The sequence below is a fragment of the Rhipicephalus sanguineus genome, chromosome 11 (genome assembly GCF_013339695.2).
Source record: "Rhipicephalus sanguineus isolate Rsan-2018 chromosome 11, BIME_Rsan_1.4, whole genome shotgun sequence".
Taxonomy (NCBI): domain Eukaryota; kingdom Metazoa; phylum Arthropoda; class Arachnida; order Ixodida; family Ixodidae; genus Rhipicephalus; species Rhipicephalus sanguineus.
The window spans coordinates 77,181,467-77,204,730 of NC_051186.1; the positions used below are offsets into that span (position 1 = coordinate 77,181,467).

General features: G+C 44.7%; 1 non-coding gene across 1 annotated transcript; it reads right to left on the reverse strand.

Annotated features, from left to right (window-relative positions):
• Window positions 1–22,566: 22,566 nt before the first annotated feature.
• Window positions 22,567–22,637, reverse strand: Trnag-gcc (transfer RNA glycine (anticodon GCC)). The gene has a single exon. It is a non-coding gene; the product is annotated as a tRNA-Gly (tRNA).
• Between the last annotated feature and the right edge of the window lie 627 nt (window positions 22,638–23,264).

Here is a 23,264-nt window from a genome sequence, read left to right on the forward strand (position 1 = left end):
AGCAGCCATTGGCATGTTCCAGTAGGAAACGTTAGTAGAAGTAGAAGTGTAAGTGTTAGCTAAAAGCCGACTTCTTCTGTCTGTCATTGCATTAGCAGCCATTGTTTACCTCCAAGGTAGTGCCTGGTGAGATTTCTCCTGTGCGTGTTTAAACAATAAAAATTTGTTCAAAACGCCGTTGATTGATGAAATAAACCAACGAAAGACGCCAGATGTTTTGTAAAAGCAGAACGAAAGAACGCCAGATGTTTTTCTTAAAGTGTAGTAGTAGTAGTTGCATGTAGCCACCTCGCCCGATCGTCAACGGGCGAGGTGGACCGGCAACGGCGCGAGGACCCTGCCGTACGAGAGTTAAATCACACTAAAAGACATACTTTGCGGGCGATACACTCTAGTGAGCTTTCAACTTTTCGTCTTAATGTACATGATAAAGAAATTATTTCTACGAAAAACGCAAGGCACACCTTGAGCAATATGTTTGGTTTTGGGACGCTAAATGGAACCATGAGGCGATGCGAAGCCGGAGCACTTGCACGATCGCGTTCCGTTGGCTTTCGTTGGGCATGCTACCGACCTCGCGTCGTGGAACGCGCGTCCTGTCTTCCCTCTAGCCTTGCCTTTAATTCGCACAGGGCGAGCGGGGAATGCGGTCGCTCTTGGCGCTCTTTCGCTCGGGAGCGGACTTCTTCCTTGCATTTCACCGATCACAAGTGATAATGAAGGGACCACGTAAACCAACAGTACAATAAAAGTTTGATGTTTAATATATACACGATGTTTCACACTCTTTATATTATGTACTGGGCGCATTTCACGGAAGAGTTTCACGGTTTACAGATGATTCCCTCCGTAGCTTCGCCCCACTCATCATCATTCACCCCGTGGATATGCTGTGATTTTTTTGTGTGTACCGTCGATTAGTTGCGCCATACAACCTACAGTCAGGCTATGCCAACACGCATCGTCTTCAACCTTAAATGGACACTAAACGTAAATAAGAATTTATGTTAGAGTGAAAGCTCGATGCACGACAACGTCTCAAACGACAATATTATCAACAGCAGTGCCCTACTTACCGAGAAATTAAGCTAAATGTATCACACGACGTGCGCCACAAGCGGGACATTTTGGAAATGATCCCGATCACGTGAGAGCTTTCGACTACAATTAATCACTGTTAATCAAACTAGCTGCAATAAAAAAAGAACCTTCCGTGCATCAAGAGACGTAATTAAATGCTGCTGGTTCGTTTTTGTTTGATTCATGGAAAAAAGAACCTCTTTGGCGTTGCCATGGGGAACGGCGCGCGTGGTTCAAAGGTTCCGTTTTCGCCGAACTGCGCTTCACCCGGCGCCCGGCTTCGCTCACGCAGTCGCGTCTCAGTGGTAGTTTCGGTAATGCGTACTGCCACGTGTGTTTTGGACGCTCATGAAAATCGCTGTGACAGAAAGTTCGACAAAATGCCCCATGCATGTGATGTTGCCGGATGCCCGAAAGGTGTACGCCGCCTGTGCACGCCACCGCGCAGTAAAGGCGGGCAACGTTGGGCACGGCAGCAGTGACGTGAGAAAGACAGCTTTCATGCGGGTGATTTTAAGTGCGCTAACGCGATGCGGACCACTAAAACGTGATTTTGTTTTAAAATAAGCACTTCCTTGGCACAAAATTAACGACTTAATATTTGCCTTTTGCGTCCCTTTAACCATGACAAGACAAGCACGTTTACCATCACATATCAAATCTACGGTCAAACTAATATTTACGGTGCGTGGCATTCCATATAAATTATTTTTTCCACTCTTCACTTAGATGTGACATTGCAACAAACACCATTTATTACATTTATTTTATAATAATGAGCATTTTAGCATGGTTTTCGTCACTCCAAGCGCTTTATCGCACGTTGAAGCTTACTTCAGCGTGCGGTACGGTGTGTCGCCGTTACGTACATGTGCGCTTTCTTACCAGGCTGCTCTGTGACTACTATCTATCTATCTATCTATCTATCTATCTATCTATCTATCTATCTATCTATCTATCTATCTATCTATCTATCTATCTATCTATCTATCTATCTATCTATCTATCTATCTATCTATCTATCTATCTATCTATCTATCTATCTATCTATCTATCTATCTATCTATCTATCTATCTATCTATCTATCTATCTATCTATCTATCTATCTGTCTGTCTGTCTGTCTGTCTGTCTGTCTGTCTGTCTGTCTGTCTGTCTGTCTGTCTGTCTGTCTGTCTGTCTGTCTGTCTGTCTGTCTGTCTGTCTGTCTGTCTGTCTGTCTGTCTGTCTGTCTGTCTGTCTGTCTATCTATCTATCTATCTATCTATCTACTATCTATCTATCTATCTATCTATCTATCTATCTATCTATCTATCTATCTATCTATCTATCTATCTATCTATCTATCTATCTATGAGCCGCTGTTTGCTATGTATAAAAAATGAAACCACCCTCTCGTTAAAATTGGCAGAATACAACTGTTTTCAAGCTGCATGTCGAAGCGAGCTAAGTCAGTACACGGGAGTTCTTAACTCTCGTAGCAACTGGTTTCCTACGAGCTATTGGGTGCTTTCAGGTTGTCTGGTTTTCCGGTATACGCAGAGTTGGCATACGGAATACAGGGTTACCGGGCGGCAGGACCGACATATTGTGACGCTTCGTGCAACCACAATTATAGAGACGTTTGTTTGTTTTCGCATAATGTCCTTGAGGAAATCAAGTTTCAAAAGGCAACCCATTCGGCGTTAGGCCGCTGCCGAGAGTTTACACTAGGCTGTATACAGTCCTCGCTATTGTACATAGGCAGTAGTGTAGCCAGAAAGCTTATTTCGGGGCGGTAGGGGGGGGGGGGGGAGGGTACAATCATACTTAATGTATGTTCGCAAATCAGTTCTGCGGAATCCCGCAAGGTGGCGGAAGGTTTAAGAAAGGTCCGGACCAGGACGAATTTTTCGGCAACTAAGAGGCTTTATTTCTGAGAAATCCGTATGGATTTCCTTGTGGCTTCGTGCACTGTGCCACCTTAGCCCCGGCAGATGGCAACACCTATTCGGCCTCTCACGTTTATGACTACAGCAACCGGCATAAGGCTAACGCAATGATGGTTGCAAAGAACTAAATCTCCCACTTGCCGCCAGACATAATAGTTTACCTGCCTCCTGTCTCTTGTCAGTCGGGGCTACAGTGCGTGATCGTTTCACAACGGCTGCCTGCCTTCGTGATCGTCTCCCCCTCCTCTCCGCTTCCCCCTCACGACCCTTTCTCACTGAATAACGAGGTCTTGCCCCTTTAGAAATAAGCACTTTGTTTATCGCCTTCGCAAATACCGCCAGTGCGGTGCTTAACAATGCGGGCGACGCGGACTGAGAAGAAGCATGTTGAATGAAGGTGACCCAGGAAGCTACTTCATTTGAATAGAATCCAGGACGGCGCCCCCACCCATCTCGTCGCCATTGTTCCCACGGTGGTCTGCCTGCAGCTTAGCACTCTAGCGGATGGCTTGATCGCCTTCTTCTCGTCTCTCCCCATTAAATAACAAACAATGACAGTTAGCCGAAAAGTACATCTAAATGGCGTAATTTTCACCAAATGTGCTTCTTCATGGCAGCATCAGCGAACAATACGACTGCGAGAGAAATAAATGACATGTAACGTCTCTTACAGGATTGTGTCCATAACAGGACTCCCAACACACACCGAAATTGTCATTAATGATACTACTCTGAGAGGATTGTTCTCAGGGAAATAGCATGGCCGCGACCAACGAATGCGATGCTAAAGTCTTTTTTAATCGTGTAAAATATCATTGAGTGAAGTAACATATACAGATGAAATACGATTACTATTCAAGTAAGCTAATCATGATAACCAATTTTTCATTCTTGCTACAATACTGCGCAACGTACGTTAGGGGAAAACACTGTCGTGTTCGCGCTATTGTATTGAGAATACATGTGAAATGCGGTGTTATGTGTACAATGATGAAACATGGCGCACGCACGCACACACACACACACACACACACACACACACACACACACACGCACACACACACACACACACACAATATATATATATATATATATATATATATATATATATATATATATATATATATATATATATATATATATATATTGTGAGGACGAAGAGCGACACCGGTGCTGTGGCGCGCGGGCACCATGGGCGAAGAAAAAAAAGTAGAGGCCGAAATGGAACAATGTAACATTTGATAAAACCACTCAATTCTTGGCCGATCCCCCATAGTGGGTGTGAGCCAAAGTTGAATGTGTACAAGAACAAGAACCCGGCCCGCAGCAAGAGTGCTATCTCTGTCTCATTTCTTTACAATGGCGCAGTCTACGAACTATGAACCGTAACTGCGTCCTCGTGGCTAATCGGCGCTGCGGACCTTCCCTCCAAGGAACGATTATGCAGCCCGTCTCGCTACCACTGCCGGAATCGCCTGTGCCACCATTCAAGGACGGCGTCCAGGCCTCCTCGGCGGCTCAAGGGCAGGCTTACCCCGGCGCCGCCAAGACAGTACACGGCCTACCGTTGCCCGGGAATGCCGTCCACGCTTCCCGCAGCGACAACGCCTCACTCAGTACTCCATCGCACCCGAGCCGCTTAGGGGTGCTGTCCAAGCTCCCTCCGACAAGGGTGCCCCCTCTAAGTACGCTGATCGTGTACTACTCCTCGGACGTCACCACTGGCTCCGCGAACGGATCGCCCGAGAGTGCCACCGAGCTTTCCGCCACCATCGCGCGACTCCGCGTCACAGTGAACGCCTTGGCAGCGTGATGCTCCGTGCGTTTTGCCAGCATTGCACTCGATCAATGCCGCGTTGGCCGCCGCCGCCTCGAAAGACCATGAAGAGAGCTCACCCGAGAGCCGCAGATAGCTCCGGTATGCCCTCACGGAGTGCTCATACCAACTCGGCTGCTTGACGTCGTCATGCTTCGGAGTTTCGCCTACCGTATCACCATCACCAGCTGCCTGTGTACTACCGGAATTCCGCGGCTTCCAGGACGACGCCGGCAATTGGGTGGCCATCGTCAACGCTCTTGGAGCTCGCGAGGCGTGGATGGACCAACAGAAATGGTGCGTGGCCAATGACCGCCTTCGGAATGGTGCCGCGGCGTGGCATCGATACGAAGGAGTGCAGCAGCAGTCCTGGGCGGAATGGAGCAACAAGCTAATAGCTGCTTTTGGACGGTGTCATAACTTCTATGCGACCACCGAGTCCAACCTGACTGCTACCGAGGATGGAGCTAAGGAAGAGAACCACCTCCAAGCTGAAACTGTGCATTGTAGCTCACCGGCAGGCAGTTTGACAACCTGTGCCGGTACACACATACCTCAGAAACCAGGCGCACCACTTCCTGCCTCGGACCCTGCGTCGGTATCTGACACCATACCATCCCGGATAGACGCCGAGACCAGATCCCATGCACAGCGGCCGCCGACGCGGCCTCTAAGTTGGTCAGCACTAGAGCGCACGGAGCCGTCAGCCTGCTGTGGGACATCAGTTTCCACGCAACAAGTTGGAAACGATGGACGAACCGCCACTCCAGATTCGGCCCTCACTTGGAAGCCGCAGCCCCGGAAATCGCAGCAGTCATTGGGCGATTGTGCGAGCGTTTCACTCGCAGAAGCCAATGCAAACGAAGTCATAATCATCGAACATCTGGCCGTTTTGTCAAGATCTCCTGACGACAACATGGCCGGGCCTATCGATGCAGACGGTGTCGACATCGACAATTCCGGCTACATGGCGTGTGGGCCTGCTGATGACGTGACGCACTTCATTCTGACTATCGGTGTACCACCTGAATGCCGGTCAGATCACGACGAAGCTGTTCTCGTCGCTACAGGACTCACCACTGATCGTTCGGACAGTCCCCACAGAGCAAAAGAATACGATGACAGCGAGGGAGAGGCTGCTTTGTCAAATCACGACGATCCCGTCCCGCTGCCTGTCCGAGTTCGCACGCGTTCTGCGTTCCGCAAGTGTTCGCCGGCTCTGCACGCTAACGCGGATAAAGACCAGGGCGTCAAGCTGAGGCGGCACAACGATTGTATGCTAGGTGTGCGACGACCACGGCATCACAGCCAGGATCGCCCACCAGACCCACTTACGGCAGATCGACGAGCCAAGCCGCATCGTTGAATCATTGCAGGCAACTTCGACTACCGCGAAAGTGCCAAGTCTGTCCACCAGAGGAGAATGAAACCGCTTGCTCTGCAAAGTCGGAGAGTGGCCGAGGTCGTCGACCACCGCGATACAGCCAGTGTAGCCCACCTGAGAAACTTCTCGCATGTCTACCAAACAAGTTTCAGCGTCGTTGTGACCGACCATCGCGATGCAGCCAACACCGCCCACCAGAGACATTGCCGGCTGTTCCGCGCCCTCGAAGTCATGGCAGAGTGTGAGGACGAAGAGCGACACCGGTGCTGTGGCGCGCGGGCAGCATGGACGAAGAGAAAAAAGAAGAGGCCGAAATGGAACAGCCGGCCCGCAGCAAGGGTGCTGTCTCTGTCTCGTTCTCTACCTTATATATATATATATATATATATATATATATATATATATATATATATATATATATATATATATATATATATATATATATATATGTGTGTGTGTGTGTGTGTGTGTGTGTGTGTGTGTGTGTGTGTGTGAAAAAGAGAAAAAAGAAGAGCCGAAATGGAACAGCCGGCCCGCAGCAAGGGTGCTGTCTCTGTCTCATTCCTCTACCTTATATATATATATATATATATTATATATATATATATATATATATATATATATATATATATATATATATATATTATATATTTCTTTTTTTCAACGTTTCAGCCGGGGACCGGCATTCATCAGGGAACCGAAAGATGCGGTTCGATCCTGGCCGCGGCGGTCGCATTTCGATGGAGGCCGAAATGCGAGACATCCATGTACTGTGCCATATCAGTGCACGTTAAAGAACCCTAGCTGGTCTAAATTATCCGGAGCATTCCACTACGGCGTCTCTCGTAGCCTGACTCGCTTTGGGAGGTTATGCTGCACAAACCAACCAACAACCATTCTGTAGCCAGAAGCTCACGTTGCATAGTTTGACCTGACCTTGTCGCTTTATGGCTCACTTTATGTGTCAACTAATACCGCGGTGGGGTCACTGAATTTTTTGTACGCTTTAGTGATGTTACGCGAGCCGACTTTATATCAATGTCTGAAGTTATGGGTAAACACATTTGGCGTACATGTGACTGTATTTTGTGCAAACTTAAGTGTTTTTTTTTTTACTGGACTTTACTGCTAATGAGATTTTTATGGCTTGATTTAAAGTCCTATACGACCTCACTAATACGACGTTTTTTTTTAAGTGAGTGGTCTTATTCACTAGTTTTATTTTCTGTGAAAGGTGTAGCCGGGGGTATACAAAAAGCACCAGGGTGCACTACACAATATTTATTAGACAAAATCGATTATAAACAACATAGTTGAAAACATTAGATCTCCCATAAAATTATTTGCTGACGACTGTGTCATATACAGAGAAATTGGCGACTGAAATGATATACACACTTTGCAAAACCGACCTAGATCACATAGCGGACTGGTGTAAAAAGTGGAACATGCATTTGAATATAAAAAGTTGTGCAGCGTGAGCTTCTCAAGAAAACACCCAAATCAGAGCATCAATATACATCTACGACGTCCCTATCAACATACACAGCGATTATAAATACCTCGGCGTTTACTTTAACCGAATCGTTTACATGGAACAAACATATTGACACGGCCATAGCAAAAGCTAGTAAGATGCTTCACTTTATCCCAGGAATTTCAAACAGGCGACGCGCGAAATCAAGAAACTTTATATTTTTTGCAAGTCAGATTCATACGTGACTATGCAATGCGTAATATGAGACCCCCACCAAGACTATCTTATAATAGACTTGAAAACTTCAGAACCAGCGCAAGGTTTGTTTTAAATAATTACAGCCCCTACGCCAGTGTTTCTCAAATGAAGGCACCTTGGGATGGGATCTGCTCCGTGTACGTAGAACGAAAACTACGGCTTAAGCTGTTGCACCAGATCTATAACTCTAACACAGGTATTAATCGTCATAGCTACCTTGTTGAACCATCCTACACATCCACTCGCTGTGATAATAGCAAAAAAGATTTCTACCTTTAAATGCAGATCCACACTCCTTTTCTACTCGTCTTTCCTAAAACAATAAAGATTGGAACAGTTTAACAGACGACTTAGTAAATATAACAGATAATGATTTATTTATTTTTTTATGTTGGAAAATTGTTCTTGCATCAACAAATGTATGTACTACGTGTCTCGAAATTGTAGTTGGTGATCTATACTCATGTTTGCTCCTGATAATGTTTTGTTGATATTTCTATATGTGTGTATATCCCTGCAAGCGTTCCTTTATTCTGGTTATGTTTTGTTCCCCCCCTACGCAATGCCTATATGGCGATGTAGGTAATCTGTAAATAAATAAATAAATAGACCCTCGTCAAAGCAAAGCACAGGCCTACTGCTGTAACTCCTTATTTCCAATGCATTAACCCGGGATTATTTCCAAGTCATTAGAGCTACCTTAGTACACTTGCTTTTAAATAACTCCGTTGAGCAGGCGATGGCAGAGATGTCTACAGAAATTTCCATAGACGAATGTGCACTATTTTTTGCAGCCCTTCAGGGAGAACATGTGAAATTCATTTCGCCATCTTTCCATTGCGTTGCTTTAAAATATCTTCAGAATTATAAACAGTTTTTACTTTGAAAGAAACAAGAGGGTATGTTTGGGGAGTGTGATAAGCGCCATCGGTAAAACAGCAAGCAAACTGCCTGCATTTTTTAGGCTGTGTACGTGTTTGTTTTGCATATATTTCAAAATACAAGCATATAAATGACATGTTGAGGGAAGGCTGGAGGCTGGAAGTTAGGAGAAATCGTTGAAGGTAAGGGAATGCGGCTGGAGTCAACGTTGCGAGAAGTGGATTGGCCTTCGTTAGACAAGGTTTGCAGCACAGCTGCAGCCCTGAAGTTGGCTCAGGTGACATTCCCCGTTCAACGATTTATCATGACTAAAGCGTATGCCGTATTTTCTCGCGTATACCCGGCCCTGCCTTTAACCCGCGCCCCTAACTTTAACTCTACAAAAGAAAAAAAAAAGAATGCATGCAATCCCTGCATATATATATCCCGCACCCCCACTTTTTAAGCACAATTTTCCGTTTTTTTTTTTGGTGCGGGTTACCTGCGAGAAAGTACGCTATACTGTGCGAAATCGTAACACCGAGTCTGCGAGTAGCATGAGCTTCAATTTGCCACTACATGTTAAAAAACACAAAGCGTACAATTAACAGATTTCAGTATACCGGCGCGAAAATATTCAGTATCCCACCTGTTGAAATCAAGATGGGGGAAAATTCGGGCTCGTGATTAGACAACATAACCGATGTAAACCAGATTTCAGTTTCTGCATATTTATGGGTTTTTTTATGTATTGTATCGCTAACTCTTGCTACCACTCAATGAACGCTTTCTTGTATAATATTTACTTAGATGTGCCATCTTGAAGGCCACGTATGCATAGCTTTGTATGTTTGTGTGAAAGTACTAAATACGTATTTTTATGCCATGTATGCCGCTGTCAATGAACAAATTTTACTTCAAATGCCTGCAACTAGCTTCTCTTACTGGACCAACAGTCAGCGCGGAAAAAAAGTGCCCATGCCGCAGCTGTGAAACCCAATTACAGCATTATTCAACAAACTACTTCGCAACACACTTGCGCAGAAGTCAGTGCTACGACTTTTTGGCAGTTGTGCACTGCATAAAAGTAACAGATATGCGTCGTAATGCTGATATGTTATACTAATATGTCATGCTGATACTATGCTGAACAAATGTGTCACTGTCGCTAAGCGTGCTTTATTAAATGATAATGTAGGACCGGTTGTCTTATATTTCACGATAAAAGTCACTTTTTTAAGAGGAACTTTTTACATGAAATGCGCAGAAAGGAATGCTCCTTCTTGATGTTTGCTCGTGCTTTTCACTGATCACAGGTGTTCATTTTGTCTTTATAAGCACGATATTGCAGTTGCGTTTGTGATCACGCACGCCTACGCATATAAGCGTGTTGTTGTAGTCAAGTTTATTCGCCAGTCACCGCTTCATCGAGTGTTCCTTCGCGCCCTTCGTCCACTTTCGCGTTATGCGTTTCGTCCCTTAACTAAACAGCCTGCACCTACACCTTGAAATGGGCCAGCAGTCATGATAAAACTCATGAATTGTATAAGCGATAGCATTTCAGCTTAAAGGGACACTTAAGAGAAACAATGAATTGGTTTAGATTGATCAAGTGCGCTCAAAGAACTCTTCTGTAGTTTATTTCGCCACCATAGGTTTATTACTAGAGGAGAAAATCAACTTCAAAGTTTCATTTTTAAATATCGCGCCGAACTTTGTAATTCGTGACGTAAAAGGTTTCAAAGAGCATTTAACGTATTTTGGCGCCACTGGCTCGACGAAATTTCCACAAACTCGTTATGTCGATTCTCTGGCCCCCTCAGAGGACAATGTACTTCGATTTAACCGGTTAGGAACTACGTAGGCCCCAGCAGGCGCCGTCAAAAATATGTGACGTCACGGCAAATGGTGCGGGAATTCCAAGGTGGCGTCGCCACCTGTATTTTCTTTTTGCGCGTTTTCTCGCTTATTAAGCGTCTTCTCGCAGCAAGCGTGGTGTTTTGGTATCGTGGAAGGCTACTTTACTAATGCGAGAAAAATCGTTTTGCTCTTTAGTGTCCCTTTGACAGCTTAATGCGCAAATTTTTTATGGTGAATCAAGGACTTCGTAATATTTCTATTGTGGACTTGGCAAGTTTTGCTGTTGTATTCCTATATCTGTCTTCTTTTAAGTATGACCCACTCCTGCCTATAAGCACTAACAGACAATAATGCCAAGAAAAGTATAGGGGACGTTATTAGTAGTAAATGTAATGCAAATGTGAAGAAAGAAAAGTGGACGAAAAGATAGCTTGCCGCGGGCAGGGACCGAACCTGCGACCTTCGAAGAACGCGCCCGATGCTCAACCAACTGAGCTACCGCGGCGGCCATCCCCCCGTCCACTTTATGCGGTACATATATGTATTTAAACGTGAGAGTGTCGGTCAGCGCCGCCAGTAGCCATGACGGCGAGCGACGGCGAGACACTCGAAGGTCGCAGGTTCGGTCCCTGCCCGCGGCAAGCTATCTTTTCGTCCACTTTTCTTTCTTCACATTTGCATTACATTTACTACTAATAACGTCCCCTATACTTTCCTTGGCATTATTGTCTGTTACTGCTCATTAATATTGTTTATAACAAAGAAAAACGAGCCCTTAAAATTTCCACTTCTTTCCTTCCTGCCTATAAGGCCTCATATGAGAGGCCGGCAGCCCTTTTGAAATAAGTAAATAAAATGCCCATGAAGCACCAGCAGCAATTACGCCTATATTTCTAACATTGCGCAATTTCGTCGCGGCAAAAGTCTGGTAAGCTGTACAGGCCAAAATACCCCAGACTATTTAGGCATTCATTATGTTTTGGCAATCTTTGTTTGTTTTGTTGTTGTTCGCGAGTACCCATGTGCACTCGAAGCACGGCTTCGGCATTAAAGTTGGAAGCTCTCATTCTAGGGCTTTTGCGAAACCTCCGGAACTTTTATTATCTTTTTTTCTTACCAGAACACAATTTTCCCTAAGGGTTAAATGATGCGCGGCGCAATTTCCGGGCACGCGTGAGGCGCCCGCCGCCGCCGCCAGGATTCGAGAAACGTGTTGCTGGAAGCCATAACAAACATAACAAAAACAGTCTGCGAAAAAGAAAGAAAAATGTTGGTTTGGGTGATTGATCACGGGGCTATCCTGACATAAGAAAGGCACAAAAAGAAAAACACAAGGAACACTTCGGTGTACACGCTATCTAGTTTCGTCGATCAACCTCCGATAGACCGTGCGCAGGTGAACAAACGATTTACTCTTTACCGTTCGAAGCATGCACATCAGGCTTTTTAGTTTCTCGAGTCTAGCAGAAAGCAACGTTAGCAAACAAGGAAAAAAGCTGGGCGTAATAGAAGGATAGACGACTGCGGTGTTTACTGTTATTGCAACGTCCTCTGATGTCTCCCTTATATTTAATGAGGGCTGCGTTGTGCTTCTATGACACGCAAGCGTTGTTGCGTGCTAGAACAAAGGGAGCTGTGGTTACTAGGCACGAAGTCAGTTACTAGGCGCGATCCTGATCCCGCACGCCTGTTCTCTCGCTGTCAGTGGTGTCGGCCGCTATTACTCGGCTTATTTATAACCAACCTAACGTAACGAGGAGCATCAGGACTGACCGGCGTCAGGGGTACACGAGTAATGAATTATGTACTACCAGTTATCGGGGTAGTTGATTAGGTTCTGTGGCTTAACGTGCGAAAACCACGATATGATTGTGAGGCGCGCCGTATAGTGGATGGCTCCTGCATAATTTTGACCACCCGCGGATCTTTATCGTGCACATACGCCTAAGGACAAGTGTGTATTTTTAAAAAAAAAATTTTTTGCATTGCCGCCCCAACGAAATCTCGCTGTGATCGAGAACCGAACCAAGCGTCGTTGGGCTTAGCAGCGCAACATTTTAGCCGTTAAGGCTACTTTATTCATAGTCATTACGGTTTATAATAAGACGTGGGACAAACTGAGGTAGGAAGAGTGAATGAAGAAGAGTGCTTGCTGACCTTGTAATGAGCCAGTTCATTTAACGTGTCATTAGACACAGCTAAGCACGATGGAAACTTGGAGAATATACCTGCGTCCTAACAACTCCTTCACGAAGGGCTAATGCTGTTCGCTAAAGTTATTTAGGAACTAATTTTACGGAGACTACGATGACTTGATGAAAACCTTAGACATCTCTTCGTTAAGGTTTTTAAAGTGAACGGGTGTAATCGGCGTCTTTGGAGGGAGAGGAGAGGTTAGGGACAGGGATGTTTGAAAGATACATTGACGAGTCAAGAATGAATCTGCGAGTGATGATTCTTTTCGTACTATTTAGATGGTGCTGCCACGCACGTCGTCATAAAAAGCTTGACCACAGATATACGGTGGGACAGTAGATCACCCTAGGCAACATGCCCTTCCGATTGCCGGGAAGTCATCATAGCTGCAGCCATCTACTTACCGCGGCGACAAAGTGGACAAATGTGGCGTTCTGTTGTTGAGCAGGAGGTCGGGGGTTCGACCTCCGACCGCGGTGGTTTCACATTTACAAGGTCGAAGTTCGAAGACGTCTATTCATTTGGCGTTGTCGAATGCGCGTTAAAGAATCCCAGATGGTCAAAATTATTCTGAAGTCTTCCACTAAGGTGTCCCCTCATAACTGACTATGTAGTTGCAAGACGTTGAACGTACACCCCGCAATGCAGCAGCATGCTCCACCTCGTCTGGGAATGGGGGAGTGCCATACTCGTGCGCCATAGAAGGAAGGTTACAAGCAAGAATTTCAAATGTGACCACTATCCTACTCACGAGTTGCGAACATGAGAACCAACATTGAGTAAATTGAGTAAACATGAGAACCAACATTGAGTAAATTTTACAGTTGAGTAACATGGTTGCAGATGTGAGATGCCTAAACATGGAGAGAAAATGGTTTACGTTATATAATAACAATGAATCCGTAGCCAGCAACGTTGTTAGTAGGTGTTTCCTCATGTTTTTCTTAAACGTTATTGTTGTGCGGCAGGCTTTGAGTTCGAGTGGCAGTGTATTTCAAAACTTAATGGCTGCGAAAAAAAGCTGTAAATTTCCCATAATTAGTGTTTATTCGGGGAAGTAAAATGTCGTTGTTAGATGAAAATCTAGTGTTGTTAGTGTTAGTAAGAGCAGAAGAATTAAATGTATCTATAGTGATTTCATGGTTGAGTGTGCGGTATATTAGTAAGACCAATTTAAGCTGAACCACGCATCGTAACGGTAGTATGCCTAATTATGTGTAATTAAATACCGAATGTGACATGTAGCTAGAAAAATTAATGATCATCAAGGCCTGGTTCTGCAAATGTTGTAGATGTGTTAAATGCGTGGTATATGTGTTACCCCAGACGGAAATGCAATAGTGTAGTGTCAATGTATGAATGCGAAATAAAGTGAAGTTCTTATATGCTGTGGGAAAAGTGAGCGTGTTAAAATTAGCACTCTAATACCAAAAGCAATCTTTTTAGAGATCATTTCAGCATGCAGGTTAAACTTAGGATGACGATCAAGTTTGACCCCTAAAAAGATGACATCATGTGAAGGCGAAAGGACATGATTTTGAAGGATGAGTGGGGGATGACACGTTTGTTTGTATGAAAGAGCATGAATTGAGTTTTAGATGGATTGATCCGTAGTTTGTTTCTTGTGCACCAAGCAGATAAGTTGCTTAAGTCATAGTTAAGTCGGTTTGTTATGGTATTCGTGCAGGTACTAGATGTAAATATGGTGGTGTCGTCAGCGTATAATATGGATGAGGTGCTGGTTAGGCAGTTGGAAAGGTCATTTATGTAAGCGAGGAGAAGGAGCTGACCTAGAAGTGAGCCTTGTGTGACGCCCATCGTGACTGGTTTGATGTGCGACAGAGAACCTTCGAAATCTACAATCTGCGTTCTGTTAGTTAGATATAGCTGCATATAAATGATAGTGCGGGGCCACGAATTCCCAGAGCTTCTAGCTTATGAGATAGAATGGTATGGCAGATGGTGTCGAATGCCTTACTGAAGTCCACAAGGACTGAGCCGACAATATGGCCGTTGTCAAGGGCATGCTTTATTCTGCCAGTAAATGATAATATAGCTGTTTCGGTTGAGTAGCCTTTACGAAACCCGTGTTGCTCAGGAGATAGGCGATTGAATTTTTCGAAATAGCTTGTTAGACGGTTTACAAGTACCTTTTCGATGATCTTACTAAACAAAGAGAGCATGCAGATTGGACGATAGTTCGATATTCATTCTCTGTCGCCTTTTTTGAATATGGGAGTTATTTTTCCGTGCTTTAAATTGTCGGGGAAAACACCTGTTTTAAACATGCAGTTGATGATATGTGCGAGCACATCGGCAATATGAGGAGATATTAATTTGATTTTCGAGGGCTGTAGATCGTCGAGACCGGGACCAGTAGTCCTTAAATTACTTATTGCATTGGATACTTCTTTGGGTGATGTGGGATATAAGTAAAACGAATGAGTGGCTTGGCTGATAGCCGACTGTGGTATGCTGTCGGGTGAATGGTCATGTGTAGGACAGAAAAAAATCACAGCATATCCACGGAGTGAATGATGATGAGTGGGCGAAGCTGCGGAGGTTCATCGGTAAACCGTGAATCTTCCGTGAATTCTGCCCAGTACATCATCACCGACGTGAGATCGGGCGCGTTTATACTAAAGGTTCGATGAGAGTTATGACGACTTGCAGCTCACTTTAATTTTACACGTACGCTGTGAATTTTCATTGTTTAGAAAACCATTGCTTTAGAAAACATCTGGCGTCTTTCGTTAAGCAACTGGCGTCTTTTCGTTTTGCTTTTAGAAAACATCTGGCGTCTTCCGTTGGTTTATTTCATCAATCAACGGCGTTCTGAACAAAATTTTTACTGTTTAATCACGCACAGGAGAAATCTCACTAGGCACTACCTTGGAGGTAAACAATGGCTGCTAATGGGAATGAGAGACAGAAGAAGTCGGCTTTTAGCTAACACTTACACTTCTACTTCTACTAACGTTTCCTACTGGAACATGCCAATGGCTGCTAATGGGGAATGAGAGACAGAAGAATTCGGCTTTTAGTTAACGCGCACGCTGCGAATTTTTTATTGTTCAACAACGCACAGGAGAAATCTCTCACCGGCACCACCTTGGAGGTCAAGATCTGGTACTAGCGTTAAGACTGGTTACGCACTACGACGGGGACGAACGGGTGCCGCTTTAAGGAGCTTCGCCCCTAAAAAAGTATTGAACTCATTTGCGATTTCGGTAGCTTCCGTTACCACCTTTGTTCCTGTGTTGAGTCTGCTGAGATTGCGGCTACGTGAAGATGAGTGGAGAAAGGACCTAATTATTTCCCACGTTTTGCGAGTGTCATTTTTATGTTTAGCTACTGCATTCTGAAAGTAGGAGCGCTTGGCGTCCTTCAAAGCTTGGCAAATGTATTAGAATAAGCTGTGTATCGCGACTTTAAGGTTACATTAAAAGGCTGGCGCTTTACTTTTTTGTGAAGGTTCTCACGTTTACTGATACTACGTAAGAGGGCTCTTTTCACCCATAGGTTCCGCGGAACCGAGAACAAGCGGGTAACTTGAGTAAGACTCGTACACTCTGAGTACGCGGATTTTAACATTGTTATTAAATTGTTCGAACGCGTGTACTGGGTCTGTTGTTGAAAGAATCGAATTCCAATCGGTTTCTGCAATTTTGTTGATGAACTTTGCAGTGTTAAAGTTGGCTCTTCTTATGTTTCGTTGTTCTAAGTCATTGGCTGATTTTAATAGAGCAAACACGGGGTAGTGGTCCGTTATAGGAACAGTTACTACGCCAGAAAGTTGCTCATTGTGTAAGTTTGATAACACGTGGTCTATTAATGAATGCGTTCCGCACGGAGGACATCATGTGGGAACGGTTATTAGCGAGTCTAGGCCATAACCTGCATAGCATGAGGTGTATACAGTTGGAGCAGTGACTATCAGTAGGGTTAGTAATGTCTATGTTGACGTCAGCGAGAATGACGGCATTTTTGTTTTCATTTGCGATTACGTTCAAGATAGCGTCTAGCTGAGAGCAAAAAACAACCGGGCATGACGACGGGGAGTGATATATTGATCCAACGATTGTATTTATACTGTTAGCTGAAAGAAATTACTTGTCGAATTCCACAAAAACAGATTCAACATTGGCGCACGAGAAAGAGATCGTGGCGACGACGGTAAGACTGATTATCTTGAACCAAAATTGCTGAACCGCCATACCGGGTGTCCTTACGAACGCATGCTTCTATTGTATATCCGGGAATACTGAATAACGGGATATCAGTATTTGTCAGCCATATTTCCGAGAGGCAGATGATAGTGAAAGGATCGTTTAGGTTAGAAAAGAAATCTGTCATGCTATCAGAGTTCTTTGACAGGCTACGTATGTTAAAATGTATCAAGGATTTGTGGGTGTGATTGGTGTTATGTAGTGTACATTTCAGTTCTTCTGAAGAATAATGCATTGTGATGACTTGTTTGATAGGATATGAAACGAGGAAGGTTGGTCGTTTACGAAGTGATTAGCGAAAGGTCGCGAGTGCTAGAAATGATGTACTCGCGGCTTCCCTCTGTCTTACACGCTTTGATGCGGCAATTATCCGTCCATAAGAATTTCCAGTTGTGTTGCTTTTTTAGCTCGAGAGCGTGCGCGAACAGACGTTTGTTGTCTTGCGTCAAGTGGCCGTTGACGAAGATCTTATTTTCTGCAGAGGGAGAGAAACCGAGTGTAGTAGTGTTCAAGCGTGTTTTTCGAGCTTTGCTGATGAATTCAGCCTTCTTAGTGCGGGAACAGAAACGTGCTAATATATTTTTGTCTTTTTTTGCTGGGACGCGGTGAACAGTGTCTATGTCAGTTGGCGCCACAAGACATCCAATCTTCTCTGCGTTTTTTTTTTTTGAAGTACAGCGACACAGCTCTCGGCCTGTGTGGACGGCACACCCTTGATTTCAACATTATTTGTACGAGAGTACTGTTCGACGTCCGCTACCCGCCTAGCCGTCCTTTCGTTTTCCTTGGTTAATGTTTTCTTTTCCGCACTCACAGCATCGTACTTTTCCTTGGATTCTTCATAGAGCTGGTTAATCATCGTAAGCTTTCGTGCATTCCTGCGATTTCTTGCCGTAGGGCTTCAAGATCGCGAGCAAGCTCTGCGTTACTGGGCATTGCAAAAACCACGGGAACAACTTTGGCAGCAGCAGACGTGGCAAACCTTAACAGAGTGACAAATGCTCTAATCAAGCGAGAGACTGACCTGCGAAACCAAAAAAGATCGGCTCAGCGGCGTTCCTTGAGGCCACGGCTGCTGCTGCCAAATGAAGCGCAGGGTCGGCTGGGTCCTTGCTTTTGTAGTACTGGTAGCGCCACGGAACGGTGCAGTGCAGCGGTAGCGCTGTCAGATGTCAGCGGGTGTCCACGGCGACGTCCAAAAGGCGGTGTTGGTGGGCGTGTAGTCCACGTGCCAAGATAGCTGGATGCTTTTCACCACAGCTATAGCGAGAACCAGCGCTTGCCGATTACCGTATTCCGATCTGCGAAACAAACAAACAAAAAAAAAAGATCGGCTCAGCGGCGTTCCTTGATGCCACGGCTGCTGCTGCCAAATGAAGCGCAGGGTCGGCTGAGTCCTTGCGGCGGTAACGCTGTCAGATGTCACCGGGTGTCCATGCTGACGTCCAAAAGGCGTTGTCGGTGGGCGTGAAGTCCACGTGCCTAGATAGCTGGATGCTTGTCACCACAGCTATAGCGATATTTGGGCAAGTTGGTTTGCATTCATTCTAAAAACAGCGCAGCAACGCGAGGACAGAATGAAAGAAGCAACGGGGTGGGATTTACAAGGTCGAACGTACAAAAACACGTACAAAAACAGACTGTGTGTTTATTTCTCACTACCAAGTTTCTGAGAACGTTGCAATAAAAAATCACGGTTGTCATAGCGGCCTGTTTTTCTTCGTTCGTTTTATGGCGACGCTGGTCTCAGTACAAACCAAGCGATCCCTTGAAAAAGCATCAGTCGGAGCTTTCACGTCATGCTTTAATCCGCGGAGTAAATGTGTGCGCATGTTTGTTTGTTTTTTTAAACAATAATGGACACCAATGACTCCTGTTGCATTCAAAGATCTGTCTATTTCCCACCGTTACTACGGAAAGCCTGGGACCAATGACAGGCCTTTGTGAGAAGGACGTCATAGCGTCATTTTTATGTTTTCATGCATTGCGGAGCTCGTTTCCTGTCGGACTCGACCAACGCGGGGGGGGGGGGGGGTATAACGTAAGACATGTCGAAGTATTTCTCCATTGGTGCGGATTATTTATCAAGGGACATTCAACTAGATTATATGCTTCAAGTGCTTACTAAAGATAGCCTACACTATCACTTTACTTAATAAAACCAACCAAACTGTTCGTTACTCGTGTACATTCGTTTCGCTGGTTTATTTTGATGCTTAATTTAAGCACTATGCCGCTATAGATGTAGCAAAACCCTATTGGAACAATAAGGCTAGGTTACGATTAGTCGTCACGCCATATCTAGAAGGAGATGCCAACAGAAATCACCATCATCGCCACCATCAGACCACCACATCCTCCCATGAACCACGATGTTCTGTTCTCCCCATGTACTTGGTGTTCCGTAACTGCCAGCCAGCCGCGGTCGTTAGTGATTTCACAGCATAGACTGCCATCGATGGAGCAAAATGTGGGTTAACCGAAGCAGTCTAAGCTAATACAGTGAACTCTCACTTGTACGAACATCGGTTGAACGAAGATTTCAGAATAACGAACTTTTAGAAAATCCCAGGCGGTTTCCTATGCATTCTATGCAAAATTCCTTCAGTAAACGAATTTCTCAATAGCGACTATCTCAGTTGAACGAACTTTGTATGCGGACCCGAGCACATTTTTGTCATGAATTCAATGAAGTTTTGCGCCATGCAGCACTGGCGTAGCCGATGCGAGCCGCCCCCAGATCGCCCATACATCGGCGGCGGTGCAACAGCGCTTGTGCGTGCAGCGAAGCAGAGGCAACGCGGCCGTGCGGCGGACGAAAACGAGCCCCGTGAGCTTCAGTACCTGCGCAGGGCTATGAGATTTTGAAATTGTTACCAGGGGTGTTCGTCCACAACCGAAAGAAGAAGAACGCGACGAAGAAGTTGTAATGGTTGAGGCAGGTTCAAATCCTGTATCTAGCCGAGGCTGTAGGGTATATTAGAAAGCTGCAAGAATTGGTGTCACAGCAGCAAGCTGTGTCAGAGGCAGTGTACAGAAACTTACACTCTGGACAGCTTTGTCTCTTCTTGCGCTTTAAGGACGCCAGTCCAAATAATAATTACAAAATTATTTCCATTATAAATTGCATTTCACACTTTTGACTTGACATCTGCTGTGCCCAATGCTGTTCCGTGTTCTACTGAATATTCAGTTGAACCTTCAGTTAAGTCAATTATTTCTTTTCATCCCTTGTAGTTCACTCAAGCGAAAGTTCACTGTATTATTGGTGACGCCACATGGGAAACGCGACGCCAGTATTAATAGTTAATTACCGTCATGACCACGCATCCTCTTGTCAACAATATATTATTGTGCCCCTGTACACGCCAGACAGCTCTAATCATACACAATGTAGAGCATAGTTGGAAACCTCGAATAAGTGAACGGTAATTTCTTATCCTGCCTACTTCTTTCATTAGGCGGGCGAGCACTGCAGGTCATGTATCTTAGCCCAGAACCCTTGTTGTTATGGCCCCAGAACTGTACCGTTACTCGCGCACCGCAATGCTTCACCCACGACAAGAACGACATGACAATTGTATATCAAGAAAAAAAACAGAATAAGGGCAACGGTGCGCCTACTTACAGAGAGAGTTGGGCTCCTCAACGACAAACGCAACAGCCACCAGAACGCTTAGTTCCGGATTAGCGATACCTCTTTTCCCAATAAATTTAGAAACTAGGTATTCAAACTCTGTTGAACAAAGGGATAGAGGAGAAAAGAGTGATGTCGCCGTTACGCCCATGCATTCTCTGTGCACGACAGCCAAGAGCGACTCTATACTTTTATTTTTGGGTGTCTACTGCGCTTCGAACAATACTCCTCTCATTTTACAAACGGAACGTGAACTCGGCGCCGACAGGTGTTCTTGGAGCAGCACCTGCATCCTAAATTACAGAAGAAGGAGTCTTTTTCTACTAGCTCAAGGTTTTGCCCCCGTGAACTGTAAGGATGGACTTTTCCCGAAAAAAGAAGTTGTCGTAGCTGTTGATAATATCCTTCACACAATGAGCCTGGAAGTGCCGCACTAAGAACGGTGAAAGTTTGTGCTTGGAAGAACAAAGGAATGCTTGCGAAGGTAGTATGCAGATTTCCAGGGATTACCTTGCGAAAAGAAGTTTGCTCAAAAGACGGACGACACAAACGAGAGAGAAAAGTGCGCGCCCTTGATAGATTATGAAAATTAGGCTGGAGAATTTTCTGAGAAGTTGCTCAACGCCATAATTGTATAAGGTCTTGACGGCGGGATGAGAAATGGACACGCTCGGACAAACGACGTGCCGTTAAAGATGAAATCCTGACAAGACAGAAGCTCGGGGGAATCAAGATGGAGGCTTGCAGTAGCGAAAAAAATCGTCAAACGGGGAATGTCGCTGGATCCAAAGTGTAGACAAAAGAAACCTTTCTACACAAATTGGCCCATAGCCAATAGAAAATTTTCAAAACATTGCTGCGCGTGCATTAGTGTAGTTTTGGGAGGAATCAGGAATATCATATTGATAGTAAATCGAGCAAAAATTATTTTTCGCATTGTAAATATCAACTGGTTTTCTTGGCTACATATTTCCTGTGCAGCATTTGTTTGTGCAAACATAACCGATGCAGGAGACTATTTGTAATTTTTTAATGATCTGCTTTTAGGACGTCTTGGTTAACATTTGTGTTTTGTGTGGACGTTTCGTTTGCGTGAATATTTGTGTTTTATGAACTTTTCTGTTTCTCTTGCTCGTATTGAAGAACTGGGTCTTAGTGCGCGACTGTTCGTCCATGTGTCTATTTGTATGGCTTTGTACTTGTCCACTACTTTGCGATGGCAACTGTTTGTGAGACAACAGGAATAGCCGGCGCCCCATATCGGCACAAACGACTGCTTATATACATTTAATTACAAAAAAGAACCTCTTTCGAACGTTGGCAACAGCAACATAATTCATTCGACACTTTCTCACCGTAAAACACGAAGTATGCAGTTAAATCGCGCAGAAGCTGCACGCCTGGAAGATTCCTTCGCAATAGCTCTGCGATAATACTTGTGCCATCCAGTCACACAGTACGTTGAAATAAGTCACACACAATAGCAAAAAGCCGAGCGACGCAATAACAAGCGCATAGAGAAAATTGGATTGTATGGTGTATTTTACTGAGTTCACCAAACCAGGGACGACCGAACTCGATTTGCACATCGTGGGAGAGAAAAAGCGTGGCTTGCGTACAATTTGTGGCTATTATTCGCTGAAAATTTAGTCGGCCGTTGTACAAAGTACAGAAATAAATTTCTCTTATACTTTATGTAGCAAGATCTGTTCAATACGTTTTGAGCCTTATCAACGCTCTCAGAATGCATAAAAGTTAAAAGAAAATATGAGTTCTTTTGGCTATATCCCGCGAGAAGTCAATGGGATAGCAAGAAAGAAAAAAAAAAGAAAAAAAAATGCGTCGGCCGGGAATCGAACCCGGGCCACCCGCGTGGCAGGCGAGTATTCTACCACTGAACCACCGACGCCGACGGCGGAGCCCATCCAGACAAGGAAGTGACCGCGGCGCAACGGCAGCGTTTCATAAGTAGGTCAAAGTTATGCATTGCTTCATTTGCACGTTTCGCCTGGTTGCGGCAACTCCGAAAGCGTTTTAATAATGCCGCTTCCGTATTGCCACCCTACCGGATCAAATCCGTTGTCAAGGCCACATTAATTAACACCAACATATATGTGTGTGTGTAACTAACATCAACATTTATGTAGAGGATCACGCGGACATTTGTCAGGCACATTATCTCTAGTCCTCGCCTTTCTCTTGGTCTGTCAACAGAATAAATTGCACTCAGTTCAATTCAATAGCAATGTAACTGCTGCCATACAAAGAAGTCGAAATGCTCGCAATATAGCAATAAAATAATGATGAATATTCTGCAGTTTGATTCGGCCCTCGGCTGGAACAGCCTCTAATGAAGGGAAATCGACAGCCACCCGTTTGTAGCACAAATCAACAAAGTGATTCACACGGATTTCCCAGAAGAAAGTTTTAAGGAAGGAAATAATTCGTGAAGTTCCCTATTGACGGCACTGGGGAAATTTTAATGAGCAAATGGAAAGATATGCTCATTAAAGGGGAACTTCAGAAATTATTTTCT